At 39.9% G+C, this 12,306-nt stretch overlaps 1 protein-coding gene across 1 annotated transcript in view; it reads right to left on the reverse strand.

Annotated features, from left to right (window-relative positions):
• The window catches only part of LOC140718740 (protogenin-like), a 142,168-nt gene that overhangs the window by 42,706 nt on the left and 87,156 nt on the right, over window positions 1-12,306 (reverse strand). The gene's annotated exons all lie outside the window — the stretch shown is intronic.

Consider the following 12,306-nt stretch of genomic DNA (forward strand, 5'->3'; position numbering starts at 1 on the left):
CAAGAACAGAACAGAAAAGATGAATCTCCAAAATGAAGATGACCATTTTCATTATCTGACTCTGTCTTGGAAACTACTTATTTCTTCTGATTACCTAGCACTGATACATTATAAACAGCACTCATCACTAGATTCTTAAAGGGATTTGCAAAGCTGTGCCTGAACACTACAAAAAGCTTAGCCAAAACTATGATGCAATTTTCTGATAATGTCGGCATTTCTACACAGAGGTTAACTATTCACTTTCATTCATAAAGTAATATGCAGAACATGCAGGCAATTACTGAAGGTTTAGAATAACACGAGCACTTGAAGGGCTCTAACATACATTAGCCAATTGGCATTTAAACCACTCCAAAGAAAAGTGCAGTGAACTAATGATTTACAAAAGATAAATATGGCAAGCTATTAACCATGTTTACAAGCCATTCTAATATTTACTTATCTCATTACTTGCTCATCTGCAGGTCTTATCTTTCATTTATTCAAACAGAATTGAACATTTTACTGATAATTAATCAGATAAAAATTGCCCTTTTTTGATCCTGCTCCACTATGATAAAGCCTTGTATTGAAGAGCGTTCATTTATAGATCTTCTTCTTTAACTCATTCTTTGGATTTTTGAAGAAAAGAGCTTTGCTGCTGCAGTTATTTGCTTCTGCAAATGATAATGATTACAGGTCCAGCAGTACTTTTTTTTTAAGTATAGTTGTTATCGTTTTGCCACACAAACTCTGTTGATGGCAATCAAAACTTGGGGCTCTCCAAAATTACCTTACGCCTTACGAGGTAGAACTTTTGTAGCATTACTCATTTTGTAATTTACAGTTATTTTGCTCACAACAGAATTCCACAAATAAAAATAATGAGTTATTTCCCAAACCCCCCCCCCATCAAAAAAAAAGGAGGAAAAAAAAACTGATGCTGGAGGAACTCAGCAGGCCAGGCAGCATCTGTGGAAAAGAGTGAACAGTCGACGTTTTGGGCTGTCAGGATTCATGCGTCATGATGAAAGGTCTTGGCCCAAAGGAGAAATAAATATTGATCTGGAGAATAGGGAAAATTCCTCTTCTCCGTGTAACCTGTATGCCTCAAGGGTCTACATCCAACAGACACAACACTGCAATGGCAACCTAGACTGTGAACTCAAGTTTCAGGACTAGGAGTTGGACAAATGGACACACAATCTTTTGATGGAAAGTGCTTTCTCTCTACTAAGACTGACACTTAGGCAGTCTTGACTCTGCTAAGACTGACACTTACTTGGAGGTTGAATGGTGAATCTTAAAGGATATCACTAACAGAACAATAATCTATATATCTAGTATTTTAAATATAACATTGCTGATAAAGCTTTCTTTAAATCACTGAACCTGTATTTGTTCCTCTTTAGCCTTAACCTTTTAGTTCACGGTCCTATGATAACAGATTGCATTTAAGAGTTGTCATTCCATGAAAATTTAGTGCTCCCCTAAGATTCTTTAATGGCTTTCTCTTTAACTCTAAAATAGCAAGCACTCTGTCTATAAAAAGAATGCTATATGCCTTTTTAACAATTAAAGAAAAACCAAAGCCCTAATACGGTAAACAAGGCAATGTGAACTTGGACATCTATTGTTCAGTTAATCCCATAAACAAGCGTCCTACTGCTACTGCAAAAACAGTTAAACATGATCAGAATCAGGTTTAATATCACCGGCATATGCCATGAAATTTGTTAACTCTGCAGCAGCAGTACATAATAAAATAGAAAAATTGTATTACAGTAAATATATATACACATACACACACATACCAAATAGTTAATAAGTAATGCAAAAACAGAAGGTAGTGTTCATGGATTCAATGCCCATTTAGAAATTGGATGACAGAGGGGAAGAAGCTGTTCCTGAATCACTTAGTGTGATTCTGTACCTCCTTCCTGATGTTGGCATGACTTGGGTGGTAGGGGTCCTTCATGGTGGACGCTGCCTTTCTGAGGCTCCGCTCCTTGAAGATGTACTAGATACTACAGAGGCTAGTGCCCATGATGGAGCGGACTGATTTTTACAACTTTCTGTACTTTACTTTGATCCTCTGCAGTTGCCCTCCACTCCCCCAGTGAGGCAGCTAGCCATGGTAGGTACATCTGTTCAGATGCTGCAGCTGAGTTTACAACTCTATGTACTTTACTTCAATCAGTTATTCATGCTCATGTCCCCTGCCCCCTCCCTCCGAGGTTACATTTCTATGCATTGATTCTTCGTTCGAAAGAGTAGAGAACTTTGATCCATGTCACTCTACACTTAAGGCAGTTCTCCCCCCTCCCACACCCAAAAGCAGCGAAGATCTTGTTTGATGCTACCCTCAGCCACATCTCCTCCATCTCCCAGACATCTGCATCGCCTTATCTTCCCGCCGGCTTAACAAGGATTAACTCCCCTTGTCCTCACCTACCACCCACGAGCCTCCACAGCCAACACATCATTCTCTGCAACTTCTGCCATTTTCAATGAGATCTACCAAACATCTTTACGAACCCCACTGACTCTCTGCTTTCTGCAGGAATCTCTTGTTCCTCAATGCCTCACTCATCTCTCTCCCGGCATTTATCCCTGCAAACAGCCAAAGTGCTACACCTGCCCATTCACCTCCTCCCTCAACTCCATTCAGGACCTGAAACAGCCCTCCAGGTGAGGCAACACTCCACCTGCGAATCTGTTGGAGTCGCCTATCATATCTGGTCCTCCCAAATCGGCCTCCTCTACATTGATGAGGCCCAACATAAACTGGGGGACCGCCTGGTTGAGTGCCTCTGCTCCATAATGCCAAAAGTGGGATTTCTAACTAGAAATTTCTAATTTCTAACCATTTTAATTCTGAATCCCATTCCCCTTCTGTCAGGTTAGTTCATGGCCTCCTCTAGTCCATGCCATGATGAGGCCACTCTCGGGATGGAGGAGAAATGCCTTACATTCTGTCTGGGTGGAATCAACCTAATGGCATGAACATAAGTTTCCCCTTCTGGTAATTTCCCCCTCCCCCTTCTCTCTTTTATTCCCCACTCTGGCCTCTTATCCCCTCCTCACCTGCCTACCACCATCGCCCGTTTCCCCCTCCTCCTCTTCCTTCTCCTGTAGTCTGCTCTCCTCTCCTATCAGATTCCTTCTTCTAATGCTCTTTAGCATTCCAACACACCTGGCTTCACCTGTCACCTTCCAGCTCACCTCCTTCCCCTCCTCCACCTTTTTATTCCGGTGTCTTCCCCCTTCCCTTCCAGTCCTGAAGAAGGGCATTAACTGTTTATTCGTTTCCTATAGATGCTGCCTGATCAGCTGAGTTCCTCTAGCATTTTGTGTGTGTTGCTCTAAATTTCCAGCATCTGCAGGTTCCTGTGTTTAAAACTTTGAGAAGTGCAGAAACTCAATATTATTTTTATCCAAAACACAAACAGTTACACCTCTTAGAACCACTTCTTCGCAACTCCAGCGACTTGGCTTCAATGACTCTGCTGCTTGTGTGTGACTGCATGGGCTTTACCCTGATCCTCTAGCTCTCTGCCAAACCCTAACCACATACAGGTTGCTAAGTTAAGTGGCTGCTGTAACTGTCCCTGGTCTGAAGTGAATGGCAGAATCTGAGAAAATCTGGTGAGAATGTGAAGAACAGGTAAAAGGGAAAATTTGTGGGAGAATAAGATTGCTCCAGGAGAGAGGACAGAAAGCAGCCATGACTATCCGTCAGAAAGAAATGTGAGAACAATGACTGAGCACACACTCATTGCTGATTAAGCATCGTGCCTAGTTCGTGTATATTAAAATATTATCTTATTTATAGAGCACTCTTCATACAAATAATCTACTTCAAAGTGCTTTACAACTGGATAAAGTAATAGACAGAAGATGTTAGTTAGGAACAATATTAAATAATTAGGTTTTGAACTGGCATTTAAAAGTGTCAACTGGGTCCGCATCCCTTATAGTTTTAGATATTGAATTCCACAGATTAGGAGTGTAGTTCAAAAAAGCTGACCTGCCAATTATCTTTTAAAGGAGATTGTTTAAATTTAAGACACTAGCGGAAAAGGACCCGAGAGCTCAAGCAGGATTATAAAGCAAATTTGATTCTCTGATCTGTTCCAATCCCAGACCATTGAGAGCTTTAAAAACAAGTAAGAGAATACTAAAAAGAATTCTAAAAGATAAAGGAAGTCAATACAGAGTAGCTAGGACGGGTGTGATATGCTCCCTCATCACGATTTTAGTTCAAACTCTTGTAGCTACATCTGAATAAGTTTGGAAGTTTGTCAATAGATTACTTTGAAAGGCCAGGAAAAAGAGCATTACAGTAAACTAGTATATTCAATATGAATTAATTTTTCCAGTGTCGTTATGTGACAGAAACAGACGTACTTTTGTAATTTATTAAGTGTAGAAATTCTGCTGTGGTCATTTTCTTTATGTGGGATTTAAAATTCAAATATGAATCAAGGATCACACCCAGGCTTGTTACTTCTGATTTTACAAGGGAAGCCAAATTCGTAAGTATATCAAGAAAAGACAAATGCTTTTGTCTTTGGGACCAGCCAAAAGCATTTCAGTTTTATCTTTATTTAGGTTTAGGAAATTATTGCTCCAATATCCAGATGAAATATGTTAAGATATATAGTGCAACGCATACTCTTTCACAGAGAATTAGTATGTTAACAATAACCCAAATACTTTTACAGATACAATAAACATGGTATTAATGAAAACTGCTGAAGCAATGAATTATTTCAGCTCAAGATTAATATCTAAAATAATGATTAATTACTTCAGTAACTTCAATAGTGCAACCATTTCTCTAACTACCCAAAAGAACACAAATATTTACTGGCAGCTTTTTGTTCGATTAGTTTAAAAAATGTGGAACGCATTGTGTAGCTCACACTCTAATAAATATCCACAACACACTATGGAACCCACATACTCAACAGATCTTTCAATCTTAGCTTTTCAAAACCTACCAGAGTGTTTGTGTCTCATTGTAGGATGGCACACTTCTATACAGGCGTTTTAAAATTTATTTATGCTTTCACACCTTGTTAACACACAGCAACTACTTAAACACAAACAGCTAGTAAAACTCTCCATTTCCTACTAATCTGCATCATCGTCCTTAGTCCAATTTGTGTTGTCTTTCAGGCCCACTTTGGCCTGTATAATTTTATTGCACTGTGGGAGACCATCGTTAAAATAGCCTTTCATTGCATAGGCAGAAAATACTAAAACAAAAATTAGCTTTACCCCGACTCGAACTCAGCTCCTGTTTCATCCCACTGAAAACAAGAGCACAAACTAACTCTACACCAGCTAACTAAATACGAACCAAAATTTAGTGCCTTGAACTGGTAACTGTTAAAGCATAGTTCTCAGTGCTGTTTTCTGCTTTGGCCATCCTGTCCACATTAGCAGTAGCTCACATCTGGACGGCCAGAACTGTTTCAATGTTAAGTGATGTTATTCGTTTGAGTATGGTTTTCCTATTCAATCCGGGGGTTTGAGAGCCAACACCAAATTCTATCTTCAAATAAGGAAAACACATGCATGCTTCTTCCAGCAGAGGTCACTACACAGCAAACCAAGTAATCGATCCCAATGTATCAGAATCGGGTTTATTATCTCCAACATGTCATAAAGTTTGTTAACTTAGCAGCAGCAATTCAATGCAAAACATAATCTAGAAGAAAGTTTAATAAATCAATTACATTATACGTATATTGAATAGATTAAAACTCATGCAGAAATACCACCCCCCAGAAATAATGCATATTAGAAAAGTGAGGGAGTGTTCAAGGGTTCAATGTTCATTTCGGAATCGGATGGCAGAGGGGAAGAAGCTGTTCCTGAATCCCTGAGGATGCGCGTTCGGGCTTCTGTACTGCCCACCTGAAGGTAACAGTGAGAAAAGGACATGCCCTGGGCGCTTGAGGTTCTTAATAATGGATGCTGCCTTTCTGACACACCGCTCCCTGAAGATGGCCTGGGTACTTTGTAGGCTAGTACCCAAGGTGGAGACGACTAAATCTACAAACCACTGCAGCTTCTTTCGGTCCTGTGCAGTAGTACCCCCACCTTCCATACCAGACTGAGATGCAGCCTGTCAGAAGGCTCTCCACAGTACATCAATAGAAGTTTTTGAGTGCATTTGTTGACATACCAAATCTCTTCAAACCCCTAGTAAAGTACAGTCGGCCCTTCTTATCCGCAAGGGATTGGTTCCGGGACCCCTCGCGGATACCAAAATTCGCGGATGCTCAAGTCCCTTATTCAATCTGTCTCAATGCGGTGGACCTTAGGACCCAGCGTAACTCCAGACCTTATTCAACCTGTCTCAGTGTGGTGGACCTTAGGACCCAGCGTAACTCCAGACCTTATTCAACCTGTCTCAGTGTGGTGGACCTTAGGACCCAGCGTAACTCCAGACCTTATTCAACCTGTCTCAGTGCGGTGGACCTTAGGACCCAGCGTAACTCCAGACCTTATTCAACCTGTCTCAGTGCGGTGGACCTTAGGACCCAGCGTAACTCCAGACCTTATTCAACCTGTCTCAGTGCGGTGGACCTTAGGACCCAGCGTAACTCCAGACCTTATTCAACCTGTCTCAGTGTGGTGGACCTTAGGACCCAGCGTAACTCCAGACCTTATTCAACCTGTCTCAGTGTGGTGGACCTTAGGACCCAGCGTAACTCCAGACCTTATTCAACCTGTCTCAATGCGGTGGACATTAGGACCCAGCGTAACTCCAGACCTTATTCAATCTGTCTCAATGCGGTGGACATTAGGACCCAGCGTAACTCCAGACCTTATTCAACCTGTCTCAGTGTGGTGGACCTTAGGACCCAGCGTAACTCCAGACCTTATTCAACCTGTCTAAGTGTGGTGGACATTAGGACCCAGCGGTAGAGCTCTGAATCCGCAGTGTTTCTGTTCACAAAAATAATCATGATCACGATTGAAAATAAAGTGGAAATAATAAAGCGATCGGAAAGAGGTGAAACGCCATCGGTCATTGGAAAAACATTAGGCTATAGTTGGTCAATGATCGGAACAATTTTAAAGGCTAAAGTGAGAAAGGCCCTGCCCCAATGAAAGCTACAATTATTACTAAGCAACGCAGTGGTTTAATTGTTGGGTTTTGGGTTTTTGATCCTCCACATCAACTAGGCACGGATGGAGCGTGCAATCGGGGGTGATCTGTCACTGGATCGAAATCGCAAACTTCCGTTCCCGAGCCCAGCGCTGAAACATGCATTCTTAAGTGTTTTATATGCACAGAAAGGTAAAATATATACTATATACTAAGACAAACTTTTGAATAACTGACGCTAAATAATACCGGATGTACCTGTTCCGACTTGTTTAGTAAGAGAACTTCCGATTTTTTTTCGATCCCGATCCACGATAACCTACACACATCCTCCCATATACTTTAAATCATCTCTAGATTACTTACAATACCGAATACAATGTAAAAGCTATGCAAAATAGTTGTTATACTACATTGTTTAGGGAATAATGACAAGAAAAAAAGTCTGTACATGCTCGAACAACAAGTGCTGGTAGAGCACTTCCAGGTTTTCTCGATCCGCGGTTGGTTGAATTCGCGCATGCGGAACTCGCGGATAAGGAGGGCCGACTGTATAGTTGCTGCCTTGCCTTCTTTATAACTGCATCGATATGTTGGGACCAGGTTAGATCCTCAAAGATCTTGACACCCAAGAACATAGAGCGATCAGAAGTAGAGAGAGTGAGCAGATTCATGAGGATTGGTATGTGTTCCTTCGTCTTACCCTTCCTGAAGTCCACAACCAGCTCTTTCGTCTTACTGACATTGAGTTCCAGGTTGCTGCAGCGACACCACTCCACTAGTTGGCGTTGGAAATACTAAGGTGGAGCTTTACAACCCGAATTTAGGCGGCGCGTTAAATATTCCTGCTCCTGTCTGTAAAGAGTTTGTATGTTCTCCCCCTGACTATGGCTCTGCTCATGTCACTCTTCAGTCCCTCACATTTCAGAGATGTACAGGTTAGGGTTAGTAAATCATGGGCATGCTAGGTTGGCAACACTTGCAGGATGCTCTCTGCACACCCTAAGATGGGGTTGGTTGTTGACGTAAGTGATGCATTTCACCCCATGCTTCATTGTTTCGATGTACGTATGACAAACAAGTACAGGAGATCAATCACGGGTCATCTTCACTCTCAGTGACCAAGCGCACACGCGTGTGGTCAGTACCCAGTGTCATTGACCTACAAATGTAAATCCTGTTTGAACTCAGTACAAAAGTGATAAAGTCTTGGAGTATTAGTTTGAAGATCTTCCTTTATTAACCACCTGCACCCTTGGATTTATAATAAATTAGTAGCTTCATTTTCAAAGAAAGGAGCTGTGATTCTACAAATCCCCACAATGCGCAGTGATGCCTACCCTCGCATCAGTTTCTCCAAGTACAGCTGATACGACTTGACCACACAATGTTTGGGGTAATGGCATCTTTCATGACTTCAGTATATCTTGAAAGTGCTTTACACTGTTATTGAAATAGAACTTTGAAGCATAACCTCTTATAATTTATGAACTCTGTTAATTTGTACAGAAGGAATCATAAAGAGTAGTGGAATAATGACTTTTTCCAAAAAAAACCTTTATATTTTACTTGCTTAACAACGAACAATACACTTAAAGAAGTTCAACTACAATCCAGATGATGGGTACATTAACTCTAAAACTGAATTCTGCTAGTTTAACGGAACAATCTGCATCCACCCGTCAACCAGTTCAACTTGGGCCCATTATACTTATCTATACAGGTCACACCAACAAAAGATTAATTTCCTGAAAGCAAAATACAGCAGATGTTAACACATCTGAAACAAAAACAGAAAATACCAGTAATGCTCTGCTGTTCAGGCAGCTTCTATGGTGAGAGAAAAACAGAATGCTTCAGGTATCGAAAAGTCATGAACCTAAAAAGCTGCTTGTGTTTCTCTCCAAAGATGGGGTCTGAACTACTGAAATATTCTCCGCTTTCAGTAGACTGGTCATTTCTGCACATTACAAATCGGATTTTGATATTTGTGGGCGAGGTTTCCACTTTGATAATATAAAACTTGGCAGCAAAGTAGCAGCATATTAATGTTTTTAGTTAGCATGGCTTTCATCATCTAACATCTTTGCTCTTCAGTAAATGTCACCAGGTCAAGTGCGTTGAAACAAGACCATCGAAAATCACTTCTTAATAATAGACCTAATTTCCTCAAAGGTGCAAATCTTGCCCAAAAACACGTTGATTTTATTTTCCTTATATCAATTTTCAATACGATTCCACAGCAGTTACTATTTCAACATTTTTGTAAGTCCCATTGAATACAAATACAACCTCACATCCAAATCTGGCTGTAGTCCACTCTGCTGGACATTGAGTCTATAGCACATCTGTGATGGACCCTTTTTGCTAAAGGGCTGCAATTATACTTGCTACAATGAATGCTATTATTGTAAATGACCTGACTGATTAAAAATTATACATTAAATAGGTCAGAGCTGAAAACAGCTCAATTTATAAATGGGCATAGCCTGTCAGAACAGAGAGAGAACTTATCACCATCCACCAAGAAGAGATAAAATCCTGGGGTTCAGGAGGTCAAAAGGCTGTGACTGGAGCAAGTGCCTTAAGCAAACTATTCCCATTTAAGCTAAATTGCAATTTTGTGAAAAGACCGAGACAACAAACTAGCTTATATTTTTCCCACAATGAATACTGCATTTCAATAAAACATTCAACATAATTTATAAAAGTAAGCACCACAATCTAAGTAACAATAAGAATAAGGTGTCCAAATAAATTCAAAAGACGATTTAACCAGTTAACTAAAAATGTACTGGTGCACCAAGTTCCAGTGACCAGTCTGAATAACAAATGCAGAATCCAAATGAACATCAACTTTGACCCGTGGTTATGAGAAAAGGAGGCAAGGAAGTAAAAAGAAATCTATCATTATACGCCTGCACTGCTTTTACATTCTTATCCAATTTTTGTTTTCATAATTATGCTTCAGCGTAATAACATGCACAAGAGCACCAGCATGAAACCAGTCCACTTAGATTGCAAAGCCTTTATCTTCCATATTTTGAAGTTTGACAAATTCCAAAGTTAACACCTAAGGGAATACAGTTTGAATTTAGCAGTCATTTTTTGACAAGTTTTTTTGCTTTAATTCATTTTGATTTGAAACAATGTGATCATTAACCATAAATGAGGTGAAAGTGTGGCACATGAAATAAGGTCTACATTCATTACAGCTTGTAATGTGAAATGAAACACGTAGCTGTTTTGCTCTTGTTACAAAACCGACATCAACAGGGAAAAAAAAACAAAGGATGCTTGAATAGAAAGAGAAGCTAATCAATAGGCAGGTTTCGTCCCACATTCTCCTTTCATTACCCTGGACAGTATCTCGCCTGGTTAAATGGTCAGCTGCCAGCCACCTGCTCTGGCTGGAATGGCCACAGATGGTCAGTTGTCCAGTTAGTAGTTAAGAATGTGTTGTTGTTCTCACATCACATGGGGATTGGGGCCGTTGACGGGGATACGTGATACGTGAATCTGAGCTCATCACCAGGCAACTGTCAGGGACCACAGCCAAACAGTGACCGAGGTCAGTCTTAATAATTCTGCAATGACTTACACCAAGGCTTTCAAATATAGTAACATCTGGGCATTATCTTTTTGCTAAAGGAAAACATTTACAAGTCCTTACTATGTAGGATAAAAAGTCATAATAAAAGCAGCTCTAATAATATTCATCGTAGATTGAAACGTACTGAAAAACATCAGATGTTATCACTGAAACAAAAGTTCCTGAAGTTATCAAACTGCAAAAGCTTCTGAACTCAGTTAATCCTAGCTCCCATTACCAAGTAAATTGTGAGTAAAAGCAGTTAAGCAGATCTACCTGATACACCAAATATTAAGTCCTAATTTTTTTTGCATATTTTCCATTTCCAAATCCTTGAACATTTTTTGGAAATAGTATAATTTACAATAACATAAAAGTATTGGTTAGTACACTCCAATTGGTGCCGCCCCTTCTTGTGCAGAACCACATTTTAGTTGCACAATTGATAGAAAGTTGGGAGTTATAGGGCCTCGCATAAAGTAGATTTCAGATAACTTCATGTAGTCTGGAGGCAAAAATGTAAAACTACTGGTTAAGGGACTGCATTGACAGGCAAGTTGTGTCAGTAATTCACAATGGAAAGAAAACTCTTTTCAAAAGGACCAACATAAAACTAGTACAACAATCCCGGCATCCTCTGTAAGGAGTTTCTATGTCCTCCCCGTGGAATGCCTGGGTTTTTGCCGGCTGACCTGGTTTCCTCCCACAGTCCGAAGATGTACAGGCTAATAAGCTAATTGGTCATTGTAAATTGTTCCATGATTAGACAAGGGTAAATTTGGGGGTCGCTGGGCGACAGATCAAAAACCCTCCTTCTCTAAATAAATATAGGAGTCTCTTTTATAAGCTATATTTTTGAGGTGCTAAATTCAAAAAGAATGATTTACTTCCCATTGTAATTTCAATGTTTAATAAGGTGAATGAAGGCACAGAGGAAAGTAGAAATTCCCAACTGTGATATTTTTATTAAATGCAAGTAAACTCTATGCCTGTTATCGAGGTGGCAAATTCTTGTACCGCATAAAAGAATGGACACAATGTCCCAACTCAAATCCTGTTACTCTTAATCAATCTAACGGAAAGGAATTAGAAGTTCCAGGCAAATTCAAAACTACTTATTCTGAAAAGTATGCAAAAATTGAAACTTTTAGCTTTTATAATTGTACACCAGCCGTACAATATTATGCAAGTGAATCATTCAAAGTATGTTTGTACTTTCAGAATATAAACATGACATTTACATTCAGTTCCAGCTCACTTGTAGGAAGCGAGGCATTTCAATAAAAATTTTTGTAAACTTCTTCAATTAACTTAAAAGATTAAATTTTCCTCCTATAAACATTGGATAGGTTTCCCAGAACAAAAATACCAAGATTTTTTTTCCTCTCGGACATTTTGAGTACTGTGTCGGGCAACTTGTTTGGTGTTAATAAACTTTACCATGCAGCTGATCCACGGGGAAAATTAAATTTCACCCTTCCCCCCCACCCTTGGGGATTTCCCGCACAAATGAAGCCTAGTACAAGTATACAATGAAGGAAAAGATACTATAAACAGAGTAACAGGCTGTAGAGATGAAGCATTGAGAACCTCTAGTGTATGT

The sequence above is a fragment of the Hemitrygon akajei genome, chromosome 30, assembly GCF_048418815.1.
Source record: "Hemitrygon akajei chromosome 30, sHemAka1.3, whole genome shotgun sequence".
In the NCBI taxonomy this organism is placed as follows: Eukaryota; Metazoa; Chordata; class Chondrichthyes; order Myliobatiformes; family Dasyatidae; genus Hemitrygon; species Hemitrygon akajei.